Genomic DNA, 14,026 nt, shown 5'->3' with positions numbered 1-14,026 from the left:
ACTAAAGCAGGACTTTCTCATATCAACCTGGCTTAAGAACTTTTAAGCAAATCAAGATATAAATTAATAATCATGATAAATGTAGAAATTTGCTAACCACATTAATGTTAAAAACGATTATAAACTGTTAGTCCAGAATAAATAGCCAGAAGCAAACTATCTTTAAGAGATTTGGGAAGATTGTATTGTCTTACTTTTACCTCACAAATAAGTATAAGATTTCTGATGCTGTTCTGTGAGTGAAGATTATAAAAAGAATTGATTTCCATATCATATTCCATCTAAAATGTTCTATAGTTCTTTGGGTCATAAAACATAGACATTCCATTTGGTTTACAATGCTTAAGCAATCTGGAGTCAGATTTTTTTTTTTTTCTTTTTAGCCAAAGGAGCCTGTGCTTTTCCCTTGTCTTGAACAATAGATCTTTCAAAGACAAGAATCCAATGACCTTCTTCAAGGGTCATTTGGAACCTTGGGCAAAATGTAACAGTTCTTACTGATAGATTTCTACACAGTTACTGGAGACGCAAAGTCTATGGTAAATAGAGTCTAGGGAAACACAAACCTGGATCTGTCTGCCAGCTCATTATTAATACATCTGAATGGCCTGAACCTCTGACCTATGCGCTGAATCTTTAAGCAAAACTTCCCTTCTTCCCCGTCTTCTCTATGGCACTGTGGTCCTTGCTGGCTCTGCTTACTTTCTTCCATACTTTGTATTCATGTAATCCTCATTACGATATTAAGTCAGATTTATTTTGTTTTCCACATCTGTTGTTTTCAGCCCTATTGATGGCATTACATGGCAAGATGAGCTTGGGAAAGAAAATAACCAAAGCGTGTGGGGTTTCAGGAGTAAATATGGAGCTCTCTGCCTTTGATCCAGAAAGTCCTGTTTCTCCTACAAAGCTTCCTCTATGCATCTTGGAAAACTCTAGATGCTAAAGACTTGGGAAGAGAAAAGGAGAAAGAACAGATAATAAAAATCCTGGAATTAAAAACAAGGACTCTTTACACAGCTCTTCAATATTAATCTAAAAATTAAAGAAAAAAGTTCAAGCGAATTTGTGAAAATAGCGTAATAAAATACATTCATAAAAGAAATTGACATACGTAACTTAAGACACAAAATTACTGCTCAGATTATTGTCTGATAGGAAAAAGAAGAATTCTATCAACACGAGCATATTAATGTTTCTATAAAATTTGAAATTTCCTGAAATTCTCTACTAGTATTGCAATATCAGAACTTGAAGAATTTAATTTTCTATGATGGTTCATCTCCACTGACTTAGTTATTGACTAAAGAAAGAAATCATTGGTAGCAATGTGGACCTGGTTCATTGTCTGGCTGATTCATAGCTCTTGACTGGCTTAACCATAACAACTTAAAATCTAACCGATATGTTTTCCTAGAAGAGCTAATGAAAATTCTCTGGGCATTGAAATCTATCCCTAAATGTGACTTTAATTTTGCCTCACTATTATTTAATCCCTGCTTTTCTCCAGGTAAAAAAACCATCAAATTGTATGTCAGGTTTTCCCCACTTATTTGGGTCCCCAAGAAATTATAGTGAATTATTTAAACATTTTAATTACATTCTTGTTAGGCAGGAGGAGTACCATTCCCTCTCTACAGCTCCTCTCAAAAAAATCCGTAAGTGGATTTATGGGTGTGAATGGGGAAGAAGTTGTGCATAGTGTTTAGAAATGTTAAATCTGAGCTAAGAGAAAATGAGTCCTTCTGCCAGCAGTGAAAAACCAGGGAATCCTTTCATTGTCACGAGCCAGTAGCCACCAGATGCTTAGAATTCCATGTATTTTAAGGACAAACCATTCAGTGACTCCTTTGACACTCCAAGTATGCCAATAATTCAATGTATTAGTCGGATGCAAATTTTATACAATAAGGTATGGAAAGCAAACTGTAATTGGGGGTGCCTGAGTGAATGGAGCTCTATCCTTTGACAGGGCCCATTGTTGAACTCCAGCCTAGACCTCCGACCCGTTACTTTGCAAGGATACAATAGCCTTTGATATGAGATGGTGGGAAACGGACTTAGAGACTCATTTCACATTCACTTGCAATTCATCAGTTTGGCGAGGACTTTTAGCAGCTTTAATGACCACAGCAATTGATGGTTAAATCAATTTGTGCCGGTGACAGCATGGCGGGCCTGTAGACTGTAACAATCCAGGATTGCACCAGGCAGAAAAGACTCTGTTATTCAGATGTGCATGGCTCCTGCTCAGTTCACAGGGAGAACAACAGGGAGACAGTCTGTCACCGGGCAGGTCCCCCAAGAATACACACATTCACTCCAGTTGACCACACAATGCCTAGGCTTCTTTGTAAAGTGGTGCCATAGATTTTTTTTTTTTTTTAAGTATTGTTGCAAGTAAAAATATACAGTAGAAGAAAACGATTTCTAATATTTAACTCTATCCTAAGAGAAAGTAGGAAACCAGAAAGAATTTAACCTTTGTTCCCTTGATCAAAATGGGTGGTCCTACCCCCTGTAACCAGGAGACACACTTCCCCCCCCAAAAAAAATATAGAAAGAGAGGAATAGAAAATCAACAGCAGAGATTAGGACAGAGGAGGTTTATGTTTAGAGGGAAAAAGGTGAAAGGAATTTTAAAAAACAACATTGCATTGTGTCATAAAGAAGGAAATACTGCTCCCTCTTCTGTTTATAAGAGGGATTTTTTTCCAAATCCTTAGATCCATCTTTTTAAATTTTTAAATGTAAATGTTTATAATGAAAAAAATGACAGTGTCAGCATGGTGGGACAGCTTATGTGATTTATTTATAGTAAAAAATGTTAAATAAATAAATACTTTGCTGAGCCTATGTTTTAATGTTTGAAAACTGTATAACCAAAATTGACATTTTAAAGGTGGAGGAAGGGACAAAAAGTCATTTCACATCAACAAAACTTTTTGTGTCAGCATAAATGAATGTTAGAATGACTAATAAAATTATACACAATCCAAGTCTGCATAAAATGTACTAAGTAATGCATCTAACTCTAAGTTCAAATAAGGGGGAAAGCCAATATATTATTTAAATGTCTGAATTATAATGGATGAAATAACCTAAGGTCCACAGACGTACCTTAAGGGACCTCTAAGATAAGAGAGATAATTTAAATTACTGATTAGGATTTTTTGAAAAAGGCATTAATGCTACAATTTTCACAGAACAGAAATGATCTCCCAAAGTATGGAAACAATATACTTGTAGCATTAAATTCAGGATTTAATTAAACCAACTATAAAGATGGAATGTCTATATCCTGAGTTAGCTTTTATGCCTTATTAAAAATCCGACCAAATGATACAATTATTTTAAACTATGGTGGAAAAGGGGGAAAATAATCTTTTGCGGGACACCAGTAGATCGATGAGAAATGTAGTGCACAAACACGCAGCTATAGTACTGCAGAAAAAAAATGTAAACAACATTTTCCACCAGATTTGTCTAAACATTGAAAGAATATTGAGGTTGTGCAGAGGAGGTCTTGGCACTGAGTCCAGAAGCTGTACTTGGTAACTGGGGAGAGGGAAGAGGAGGTGAGTTTCCATGGCAACACGGGTGCCCAAAGCAAATGGAACTAGCGAGCATCTTCCCAAGGGAGGCAGGGAGCATGGAAAGTGGAAACAGAGGGGGAAGGGCAGTGGCAGCTTCTGAAAAGCTGGTTTATGCTGAATAAGTGTTTTGTGCAAAGCTGTGACGTGATCCATATCAGAGTGTGTATTCTGAGAGAGCTGACATCCCCTTGTAACATACTGCTTCAGGGATTAAAGACCGCTTTTGCCTGGGAATACATATTTGTCTTGCAATTTCCCTTTTGGATGTATAAAGATACTGAAGTCATCTTGATGCTCACACTGTCTCCTACCTTCACAATAAAATAATAGGAGGTGACTAGAATTTAAATTTATCTGTCTTTTTCTCTGTCATTGTACCTGGGAGTCAAGTTTCTAGGGGAAATAAAAAACCTTTGATTTCCTTTTCTTAGCAGTCAAAGCAGATTAGAAGTGGTTTCTCATCCTTCTGATTATGAAACTGTGATTCTCTCCTGACAACAGTGTTTCCTGTGTCACAAGGCAGTATAATATTCCTAAGGAATGAGACTATATAAAAGTTCACCTTATTAATCTGATGAAAATGATCAAGATTAATCTTATCTCATTATAAAAGGCTCAATGTAAAGACTAAAACAGTAATGGCACCAAGAATAGGTGACAGATGGAGAGCTAACTCTCTTCAACGCTCTGGAAATAAACACGTTCCACAGAAGAAAGCCCTTTCATTAGAGGTCAGATTATATTGCAAATTAGTACCAAGTAGAAGGGCCTGATAAAATATGGACTTGGTTGCACAAGAGTTAAACTTACACCATCACCTGATGGTTTTAATAATAAAAATCTGGATCAGACTCTACACTGGTGTATAAACTCTGTGAGGGCCATGGCTATGTCTACCTTTTTCACATAATATTCCCAGCACCCCACAGAACCTGCACTTAGCAGATACTCAATACATATTTGTTTACTATTGAAAAAGCAAGATGAACCATTTTTCAAAATTGTGAGATAGGACTTTAAATGCACAGGAAAGAAATGAACTTTTACTCACCATCTTCAACATCATTATTAAGGCCGCGTGCTCATGTTCTCTTATTTAATACTCAACAATACCTGGAAAGGTAATTATTATCCCTATTTTACAAATGAGAAAAGAGAATCCCAGGAGGGCTGTGACTTTCCCAAACTTACACCTCTGAAGAGGCTGAGACTCAAATCCAGTCCTATTCAAATACCGTCCTTGTGATGGTCCAGCTTTTCCACACTCCATACTATAGATCAGAATGCACAGACTCACTCCCACTTTGGTTTGATCTGAAGAATGAAAATGCAAAGGATTTTCTCATTATACTCATACACCCCTTGGGACCCTCTGAAAGCTCAGGGAATGAGGCACTGGCTCTACCATCAACCCTGCCCCTTGGAAGGCAGTGGAGGGCAGGACCTGAAATCCAAAGTTTCATTAACCAAGTATAATTCTGAGACCTCCTGTACTGACCCAGCTTTTTCCAGATCCATCAAAACCCCTTCTCTTCTTTTATCCTCCCTTTACTAATTCCATTTTTAAAAATCAGTTCCAGTGATTCCAACAGAACCTCCATTCACTACCAATATGTTTTTCTATGAACATAGTCTCGTCATAGAATAATCCCTCCACTGCACTTTCATGGTTTTCTCTTTCATATGAAAAAGTTGTTCATTTTTCTTCCCCCTATATTTCAAGAGCCATAACACTCCTGAATTCCCCCCAACATTTTCAGACCATCCTTCTTTCACCTTTGTTCAAAAAGATAGGATGCAGGAGTTCCCATCATGGCTCATTGGGTTGAGAACCCAACATTGTCTCCATGAGGATGCAGGTTTGATCCCTTGCTCAGTGGGTTAAGGATCCAGCATTGCCACAAGCTGCAGTGTCGGTTGCAGATGCGGCTCAGATCTGGTGTTGCCGTGGCTGTGGTGCAGGCTGGCAACTGAAGCTCCAATTCAACCCCTAGCCGAGGAATTTCCATATGCCACAGGTGCAGCTGTAAAAAGAAAAAGATAAAAAGATGGGATGCACCTTTATTTAAGAGCCCATGTAAGTAAATAATAATAAGACTGGCATTGTCTGGGGACATTGGTTTATTTCCCACAAATCTCACTTCAACTCCATGAAACAGTGATACTTATTTCCATATAACATTCCTTGAAAGTAAGCTTCAAACGTTAAGTAACTGCCATATCTTGTGAAGTGGAATGGGAACTGAACCCCCCAGTCAGGTTCTCTTCCCAGCATCACCGACCCTCTCTTATCTGCTAAAACCGACCTCTTTCCACCCTCATTTCTGCCATCCATCCATCTCCACACAACTCTACAGTCAATGGAAACTCTTAGCATTTACCCACATTGTACCTCTCCATTGCCAACATCTTGGAACATGCTCATGTCTCCTTGATCATGCATCTTAGTATATCACTAGCCTCTGCCTTGATAATTTTTTTTTTTTTTTATGTTTCAGAAAATCACTCTCATGGGTACACCCTAACCAGTTTCTCATAATGTGGCCCAGTTTCTCACAATGTGGCCTAGAGACTTTTGGTGATTACCAATGAAGTCAGCAAATATGTGGCAGTTTAAAGCAAAAGATAATGAAACTATTTGGTCTTTCCTTTCACAAACCTCATTCATTTAGTCCATAAATATTATTATGCATCAACTAGTTGCCAGGCACCATTTTAGGCACTGAAGATACAGCAGTGAACAAGACAGAAAAGATCCTGTTTCCATGGAACTCATGATTTTAGAGGTAGAGGAAGGGAGAAATAAAAAAGTTGAAAAGAAACTTAGAAGTAATACATTATCAAATGGCCAAATGTAAATGTTATCTATTCAACAAATATTTCTTGGGTTTTTATTCTGTGTCAGTCACCGTTGTATATAGTGGGGATGCAGCAGCAACCACAAAATGCTAAAGCCAGAGAAGCATTCACTCCTAGGAAAATAATGGTATGAGATGTGTCATACGACCTTATTGTTATTACTAGAGCAGAAATAACGTTATCCACCGTTGGTCCCTGATCTTGGCTTCAATATATTACAAAAATTTTTCTCTCTTTATTGTCTGGAATTAAACACACAGGTATTTGTGTAATCATCTAGTTTTTTTTCTGTGTATATAACCTCCTTTGCTCATGTGAGAACTCCTTGGAAATATGAGTATCCTTGGCCATGAAGTTGAATAAGCCTCGATTTTCTTGTCTACTGAGCAGAGTGATGCTGTTGGGTTTTCCCAGGATAAGAATGTCCTTGTTCTCTTGGAAATTATTTTTAATCAGTAAGTAAACTTATTTTATTTTTTTCTTTTTAAGGCCACATCTGAAGCATATGGAAGTTCCCAGGCTAGAGGTCAAATTGGAGCTGCAGCTGCCAGTCTACACCACAGCCACAGCAACACAGGAACTGAGCTGCATCTGCAACCTATGCTGCAGCTTGCCAGATCCTTAACCCTTTGAGTGAAGCCAGGTATCAAACTCGAATCCTCACAGACACTATGTCAGGTTCTTAACCTGCTGAGTCACAATGGAAACTCCAAGTAAACTTATTTTAGAGGATAGTGTGTGAAGAAATAAAACACGGTAGTGTGAAATAGCGAGGTAAGGATTAAGGTTTGAGGTCTGGAAAGAAGAGAATAAGTATGGTGCTAGGGGAAGGCCCTTCAGAAGGAGGAAACTTGAGAGCTAAGGAACAAGAAGTGCCAGAGGGACAGGATTAAGATGGCAGAATGGAAGGACTGGGGCTCAACTTCTCTCCTAAAAACAACAAAATTCACAACTAAAGGCTGAGCACTCTTCACCAAAATGGACTGTAAACCTTGAAAAAGATACCCTACTCCAGAAGAAAAAGAGGAGGCCACATCAAAAGGTAGGAGGAGTGATTTCATGATATAAACAACCCCATACCTCCTGGGTGGGAAGCTCCACAGTCTGGGAACTATTTCACAGAGACTCACCTAGAGGAGTGAGAGTTCTGAGCCACACATCAAACTCTCACATGTGGGGGAGAAAGAGCCCCAGAGAATCTGGCATTGAAGGCCAGTGGGGCTTGTGCGCAAGAGCTCCACGGGACTGGGGGATACAGAGACCCCATCCTTAAAAGGCACATACAGACTTTCAAGTGCACTGAGTCCCAGAGCAAAGCAAATTCTCCAAGGGAATCTGGGTCAAACCTGACCGCAGTTCTTGGAGGACATCCTGGGAAAACAGGGGTGAACATGGCTTGTTGTAAGGGAAGGACATTGAAAGCAAAGCTCTTGGGAATATTCAGCAGCAGTGCCTTTCTCTGGAGGTGGCCATTTTGGGAAAATCTGGCCCCACCCATCAGTCAGCTGCTGAGAAGCCCCAGGGCAAACAACAACCCAGGTGGGATCACAGCCCCACCCCTCAGTAAACAGGCTACCTAAACACCCCTCAGGCACACAGCTATCTCTAATCCCATCCAGAGACTAAGCCCCACCCACCAGAGGGAATAGAATCAGCTCCTCCTACCAGGGAGTAGGCATCAGCCCCTCCCATCAGGAAGCCTACAGCAAGCCCCCATACTGACTTCAGCAACAGGGGGGCAGTCATCAGAAGTAACAGAGGCTACAACTCTATTATCTGTAAGAAGGTCACCACACCAAAATCCTATAAAAATGAAAAGACAGAGGACTATAACTCAGATGAGGGAGAACGGAAAAACCCCAGAAAAACAGCTAAGCCATGAGGAGATTCTCAGCCTCCAGAAAAAAGACTTTAGACTGTTGATGCTGAAAATGATGCAAGACATTGGAAATAAACTGGAGGCAAAGATGGATAACTTACAGGAAACACTGACCAAAGAGATACAAGATATAAAACTTAAACAAGAAGAGATGCAAAATACAATAACTGAAATAAAAAACTCACTAGAAGCAGCTAACAGCAGAATACAGGAGGCAGAAGAACGAATAAGTGAGGTGGAGGACAGATTAGTGGAAATTACGGATGCAGAACAGAAAAGAGAAAAAAGATTGAAAACAAATGAAGAGAGTCTCAGAAATCTCTGGGACAACGTTAAACACACTAACATCCATGTTATAGGGGTGCCAGAAGGACAAGAGAGAGGGAGGGGGACAGAAAAAATATTCCAAGAGATAATAGCCTAAAACTTCCCTAACATGGGGAAGGAATCACTCACTCAAATCCAGGAAGCACAACGAGTACCATACAAAATAAACCCAAGGAGGAACACCATGAGACACGTATTAATCAAACTGACCAAAATATTGAAATCAGCTAGGGAAAAGAAACAAATAACATACAAGGGAACCCCGATAAGGCTATCAGCAGATTTTTCAACAGAAACTCTGCAGGCCAGAAGGAAGTGGTACGATATACTCAACGCGATGAAAGGAAAAAACCTCCAGCCAAGATTACTCTACCCAGCAAGGCTCTCATTCAGATTTGAAGGAGAAATCAAAACCTTCACAGATAAGCAAAAGCTGAGAGAATTCAGCAACACTAAACCAGCCTTACAACAAATACTAAAGGAACTTCTATAGGCAGAAAAGAACAAGAGAAGAGGAAAGGAAAAAGAACAGCAAAAACAAATCCAAAGTAATTAATCAAATGACAAAGAACACACATATCAATAATTACCTTAAATGTGAATGGACTAAACGCCCCAGCCAAAAGACATAGACTGGCTGAATGGACACAAAAATAAGACCCATATATATGCTGTCTTCAAGAGACCCACTTCACTTCTAGGAACACATATAAATTGAAAGTGAGAGGATGGAAGAAAATATTTCATGCAAACAGGGATCAAAAGAAAGCTGGAGTAGCAATACTCATATCAGACAAAATAGACTTTAAAATGAAGAATATTTTAAGGGACAAAGAAGGACATTACATAATGATCAAAGGATCAATCCAAGAAGATGATCTAACATTATAAATATCTACACACCCAACACAGGTTCACCACAATATATAAGGCAACTGCTAACAACCTTAAAAGAAGAAATCAACACTAACACAATCACAGGGGGGACTTTAACACTCCACTTACAGCAATGGACAGATCATCCAGACAGAAAATCAATAAGGAAACACAGGCCCTGAATGATGCATTAAACCACATGGACTTAATAGATATTTATAGGGCATTCCATCCAAAAGCAACAGAATACACATTCTTCTCAAGTGCACATGGAACATTCTCTAAGATTGATCATATCCTGGGCTACAAGTCCAACCTCAGTAACTTTAAGAAAATTGAAATCATATCAAGCATCTTTTCCAACCACAACGCTATACGACTGGAAATCAACAACAAGAAAAAAACTACAAAAAACACAAACATGTGGAGACTCAACAAAATGCTACTAAACAACCAATGGATCACTGAAGAAAGCAAAGAGGAAATTAAAAAAATACCTAGCAGCAAATAACAATGAAGATATGACACTCCAAAACTTATGGGATACAGCAGAAGCCATTCAAAGAGGAAAGTCTATAGCAATACAAGCCCACCTCAGGAAACAAGAAAAAGCCCAAATAAACAAGCTAACTTTACATCTAAAGCAGCTCGAGAGAGAAGAACAGACAAGACCTAAAGTTAGTAGAAGGAATGAAATCATAAAGATCAGAGCAGAAATCAATGAAATAGAAACAAAGAAAACCATAGAAAATATTAATGAAACAAAAAGCTGGTTCTTTGAAAAGATCAACAAAATGGATAAACCCCTAGCCAGACTTACCAAGCAAAAAAGAGAGAGAACTCAAATCAATAAAATTAGAAACGAAAAAGAAGTAACAACGGACATCACAGAAATACAAAGGATCATAAGAGACTACTATATGCAACTATATGCCAATAAAATGGAAAACCTAGAAGAAATGGACAAATTCTTAGAAAAATACAATCTTCCAAGACTAAACCAAGATGAAATAGAAAAGATGAACGGACTAATCACAAGAACTGAAATTGAAACTGTGATTTAAAAAGTCCAACAAACAAAAGTCCAGGATCAGATGGCTTCACAGGTGAAATCTATCAAACATTTAGAGAAGAGCTAACACCTCTCCTCTGAAACTATTTCAAAAAATTGCTGAGGAAGGGACACTCCAACTCATTCTATGTGGCTACCATCACCCTGGTACCAAAACCAGACAAAGACTCCACAAATAAAGAAAACTATAGGCCAATTTCACTGATGAACATGCAAAAATCCTCAACAAAATACTAGCAAACCGCATCCAACAATACATTAAAAGGATTGTATATCATGATCAAGTGGGATTTATCCCAGAGATGCAAGGTTCTTCAATATCTGCAAATCCATCAGTGTGATACACCACATTAACAAACTGAAGGATAAAAACCATATGATCCTCTCAATAGACGCAGAAAAAGCCTTTGACAAAATCCAACACCCATTTCTGATAAACACCCTTCAGAAAGTGGGCATAGAGGGAACCTACCTCAGCATGATAAAGGCCATAGATGACAAACCCACAGCCAACATCATTCTCAATGGCGAAAAGCTGAAAGAATTCCCCCTGAGATCAGGAACAAGACAAGGATGTCCACTCCCGCCACTACTCTTCAACATAGTTCTGGAAGTCCTAGCCACAGCAATCAGAGAAGTAAAAGAAATAAAAGGAATCCAAATTGGAAAGGAAGAAGTAAAACTATCACTATTTGCAGATGTCATGATACTATACCTAGAGGATCCTAAAGAAACTACCAGAAAACTGTTAGAGCTCATCCACCAATTTGGCAAAGCCGCAGGATACAAAATCAATACACAGAAATCAACAGCGTTTCTGTATACTGACAATGAAAAAGCAGAAAAGGAAATTAGGGAAGCAATCCCATTTACCATCGCATCCAAAAGAATAAAATACCTAGGAGTAAACCTACCTAAAGAGACAAAAGACCTATACTCTGAAAACTACAAGCCACTGATGAAAGAAATCAAAGATGACACAAATAGATGGAAAGATATACCATGCTCATGGATTGGAAGAGTTAATATTATCAAAATGACTATACTACCCAAGGCAATCTACAGATTCAATGCAATCCCTATCAAATTACCAAGGAAATTTTTCACAGAATTCAAACAAAACATTTTAAAGTTTGTTTGGAAGCACAAAAGAACCAGAATAGCCAACGATATCCTGAAAAAGAAAAATGGAGCTGGAGGAATCAGGCTCCCAAACTCCAGACTATACTACAAAGCAACAGTTGTCAATACTGCATGGTACTGGCACAAATACGGAAATATAGATCAGTGGAACAGGATAGAAAGCCCAGTATTAAACCCACGCACCTAGAGCCTACTAATCTATGACAAAGGAGGCAAGGATATACAATGGAGAAAGGACAGCTTGTTCAATAAGTGGTGCTGGGAAAACTGGACAGCCACATGGAAAAGAATGAAATGAGAACACTCCCTTACATCATACACAAAAATAAACTCCAAATGGGTTAAAGACCTAGATATAAGACAAGACACTATAAAACTCTTAGAGGAAAACATAGGCCAAACACTCTCTGACATAAACGACAGCAACATCTCAGATCCACCTCTTCGAGTATTGACAATAAAAACAAAACTAAACAAATGGGACCTAATAAAACTTAAAAGTTTCTGCACAGCAAAGGAAACCCTAAACAAAACGAAAAGACAACCCACAGAATGGGAGAAAATCTTTAGTGAATCGACTGACAAGGGATTAATCTCCATAATTTATAAACAACTTCTGCAGCTCCATACCAAAAAAACAAACAAGCCTATCAAAAAATGCGCAGAAGATCTAAACAGACAGTTCTCCAAAGAAGACATACAGATGGCCAAAAAACACATGAAAAGATGTTCAGCGTCACTCATTATTAGAGAAATGCAAATCAAAACCACGATGAGCTACCACCTTACAACAGCCAGAATGGCCATCATCCAAATGTCTACAAACAATAAGTGCTGAAGAGGGTGTAGAGAAGAAGGAACCCTAGTACACTGTTGGTGGGATTCTAAATTGGTGCAACCACTGTGGAAAACAGTATGGAGATTCCTCAGAAAAGTAAACATAGAACTACCATTTGATCCAGCAATCCCACTCCTGGGCATCTATCCAGAGAAAACCATGACTCGCAAAGACACATGTACTCTGATGTTCACTGCAGCACTATTTACAATAATAGCCAAGACATGGTAACAACCTAAATGTCCATCGACAGAGGAGTGGATCTAGAAGATGTGGTCCATATACACAATGGAATATTACTCAGCCATTAAAAAGAAAGAAATTCCAGCATTTTTTGCAACATGGGTGGACCTAGAAACTATCATGCTAAGTGAAGTCAGCCATACAATGAGACACCAACATCAAATGATTTCACTGACATGTGGAATCTGAACAAAGGACAGACAGAACTTCTTTGCAGAACAGATGCTGGTTCACAGACATTGAAAAACTTATGGTCTCTGGAGGAGACAGTTTGGGGGTGGGGGGATGTGCCTGGGCTGTGGGATGGAAATCCTGTGAAGTCAGATTGTTATGATCACTATACAAGTACAGATGTGACAAATTCATTTGAGTAATTAAAAAAAATTGGAAAAAAAAAGAACAAGACGTGCCAGAAATTCTGCTTTGTTCTTAATAATTATCACATGCTTAATGAGTAAACACGTGCAACTGGAACGGGCAATAGTCTTTAGCTTAAGTTTGGAGTCATTTCAGCTAATGTATTTTTTCAGAATGTATCTGTTTGTGCTTGCAGTTGGTGGTATCCTATAACATATTTCAAAATCAGAAAAAAAAATGGATCAATTGTTCAAAATTTGTTTATGGAGGCATAGAAGTGTCAAAAACAATCAACAAATTACTCCAACCAGACAAGTCATCAATAGTGAACCCACCTCCAGGATATCATCTGATGTGAGCCTCTATATGCAAAGCAAGTGACTCTGCAAGTAGAATCATATCACATAAATAGAAAACGACAAAATGAGAATGGGCTGCATAATATGGAATCTCTGAAAATTCAATTTTATTGAATCAGTGATCAATTAGTTTCAGTGCATTTTCTGTTGAAAGCCTATTAAATAACATTATAAAGCCATAAAAGCTTTTACATTGTTTTCCCAAAAGCACAGTGACCTCTCTGATAAAACAAATTTTTCAAGAATGAGGAACAAAGAGTTGTTCCTGGTATAGAATTGGATTTGCTTGCTAGAGGCAGAGAAGAAATTAAACCAACAAATGCAACTTTCAAAGTCACATACCTCACAGCACAAACAGGTGTAAGAGATACTACTGCTGATTAGTTTATAAGGCAATCATCATAGTCAATTTATTATGTGTGTGTGTGTTGGAAAGAAAGCAAAGCAAAGTAAGCTGAATATAAAATATACTAGTGT

This window comes from Sus scrofa, chromosome 1 (assembly GCF_000003025.6).
Source record: "Sus scrofa isolate TJ Tabasco breed Duroc chromosome 1, Sscrofa11.1, whole genome shotgun sequence".
Lineage (NCBI taxonomy): Eukaryota > Metazoa > Chordata > Mammalia > Artiodactyla > Suidae > Sus > Sus scrofa.
The sequence above is the reverse complement of the archived record's forward strand: the minus strand, read 5'-3'. Positions refer to the sequence as shown.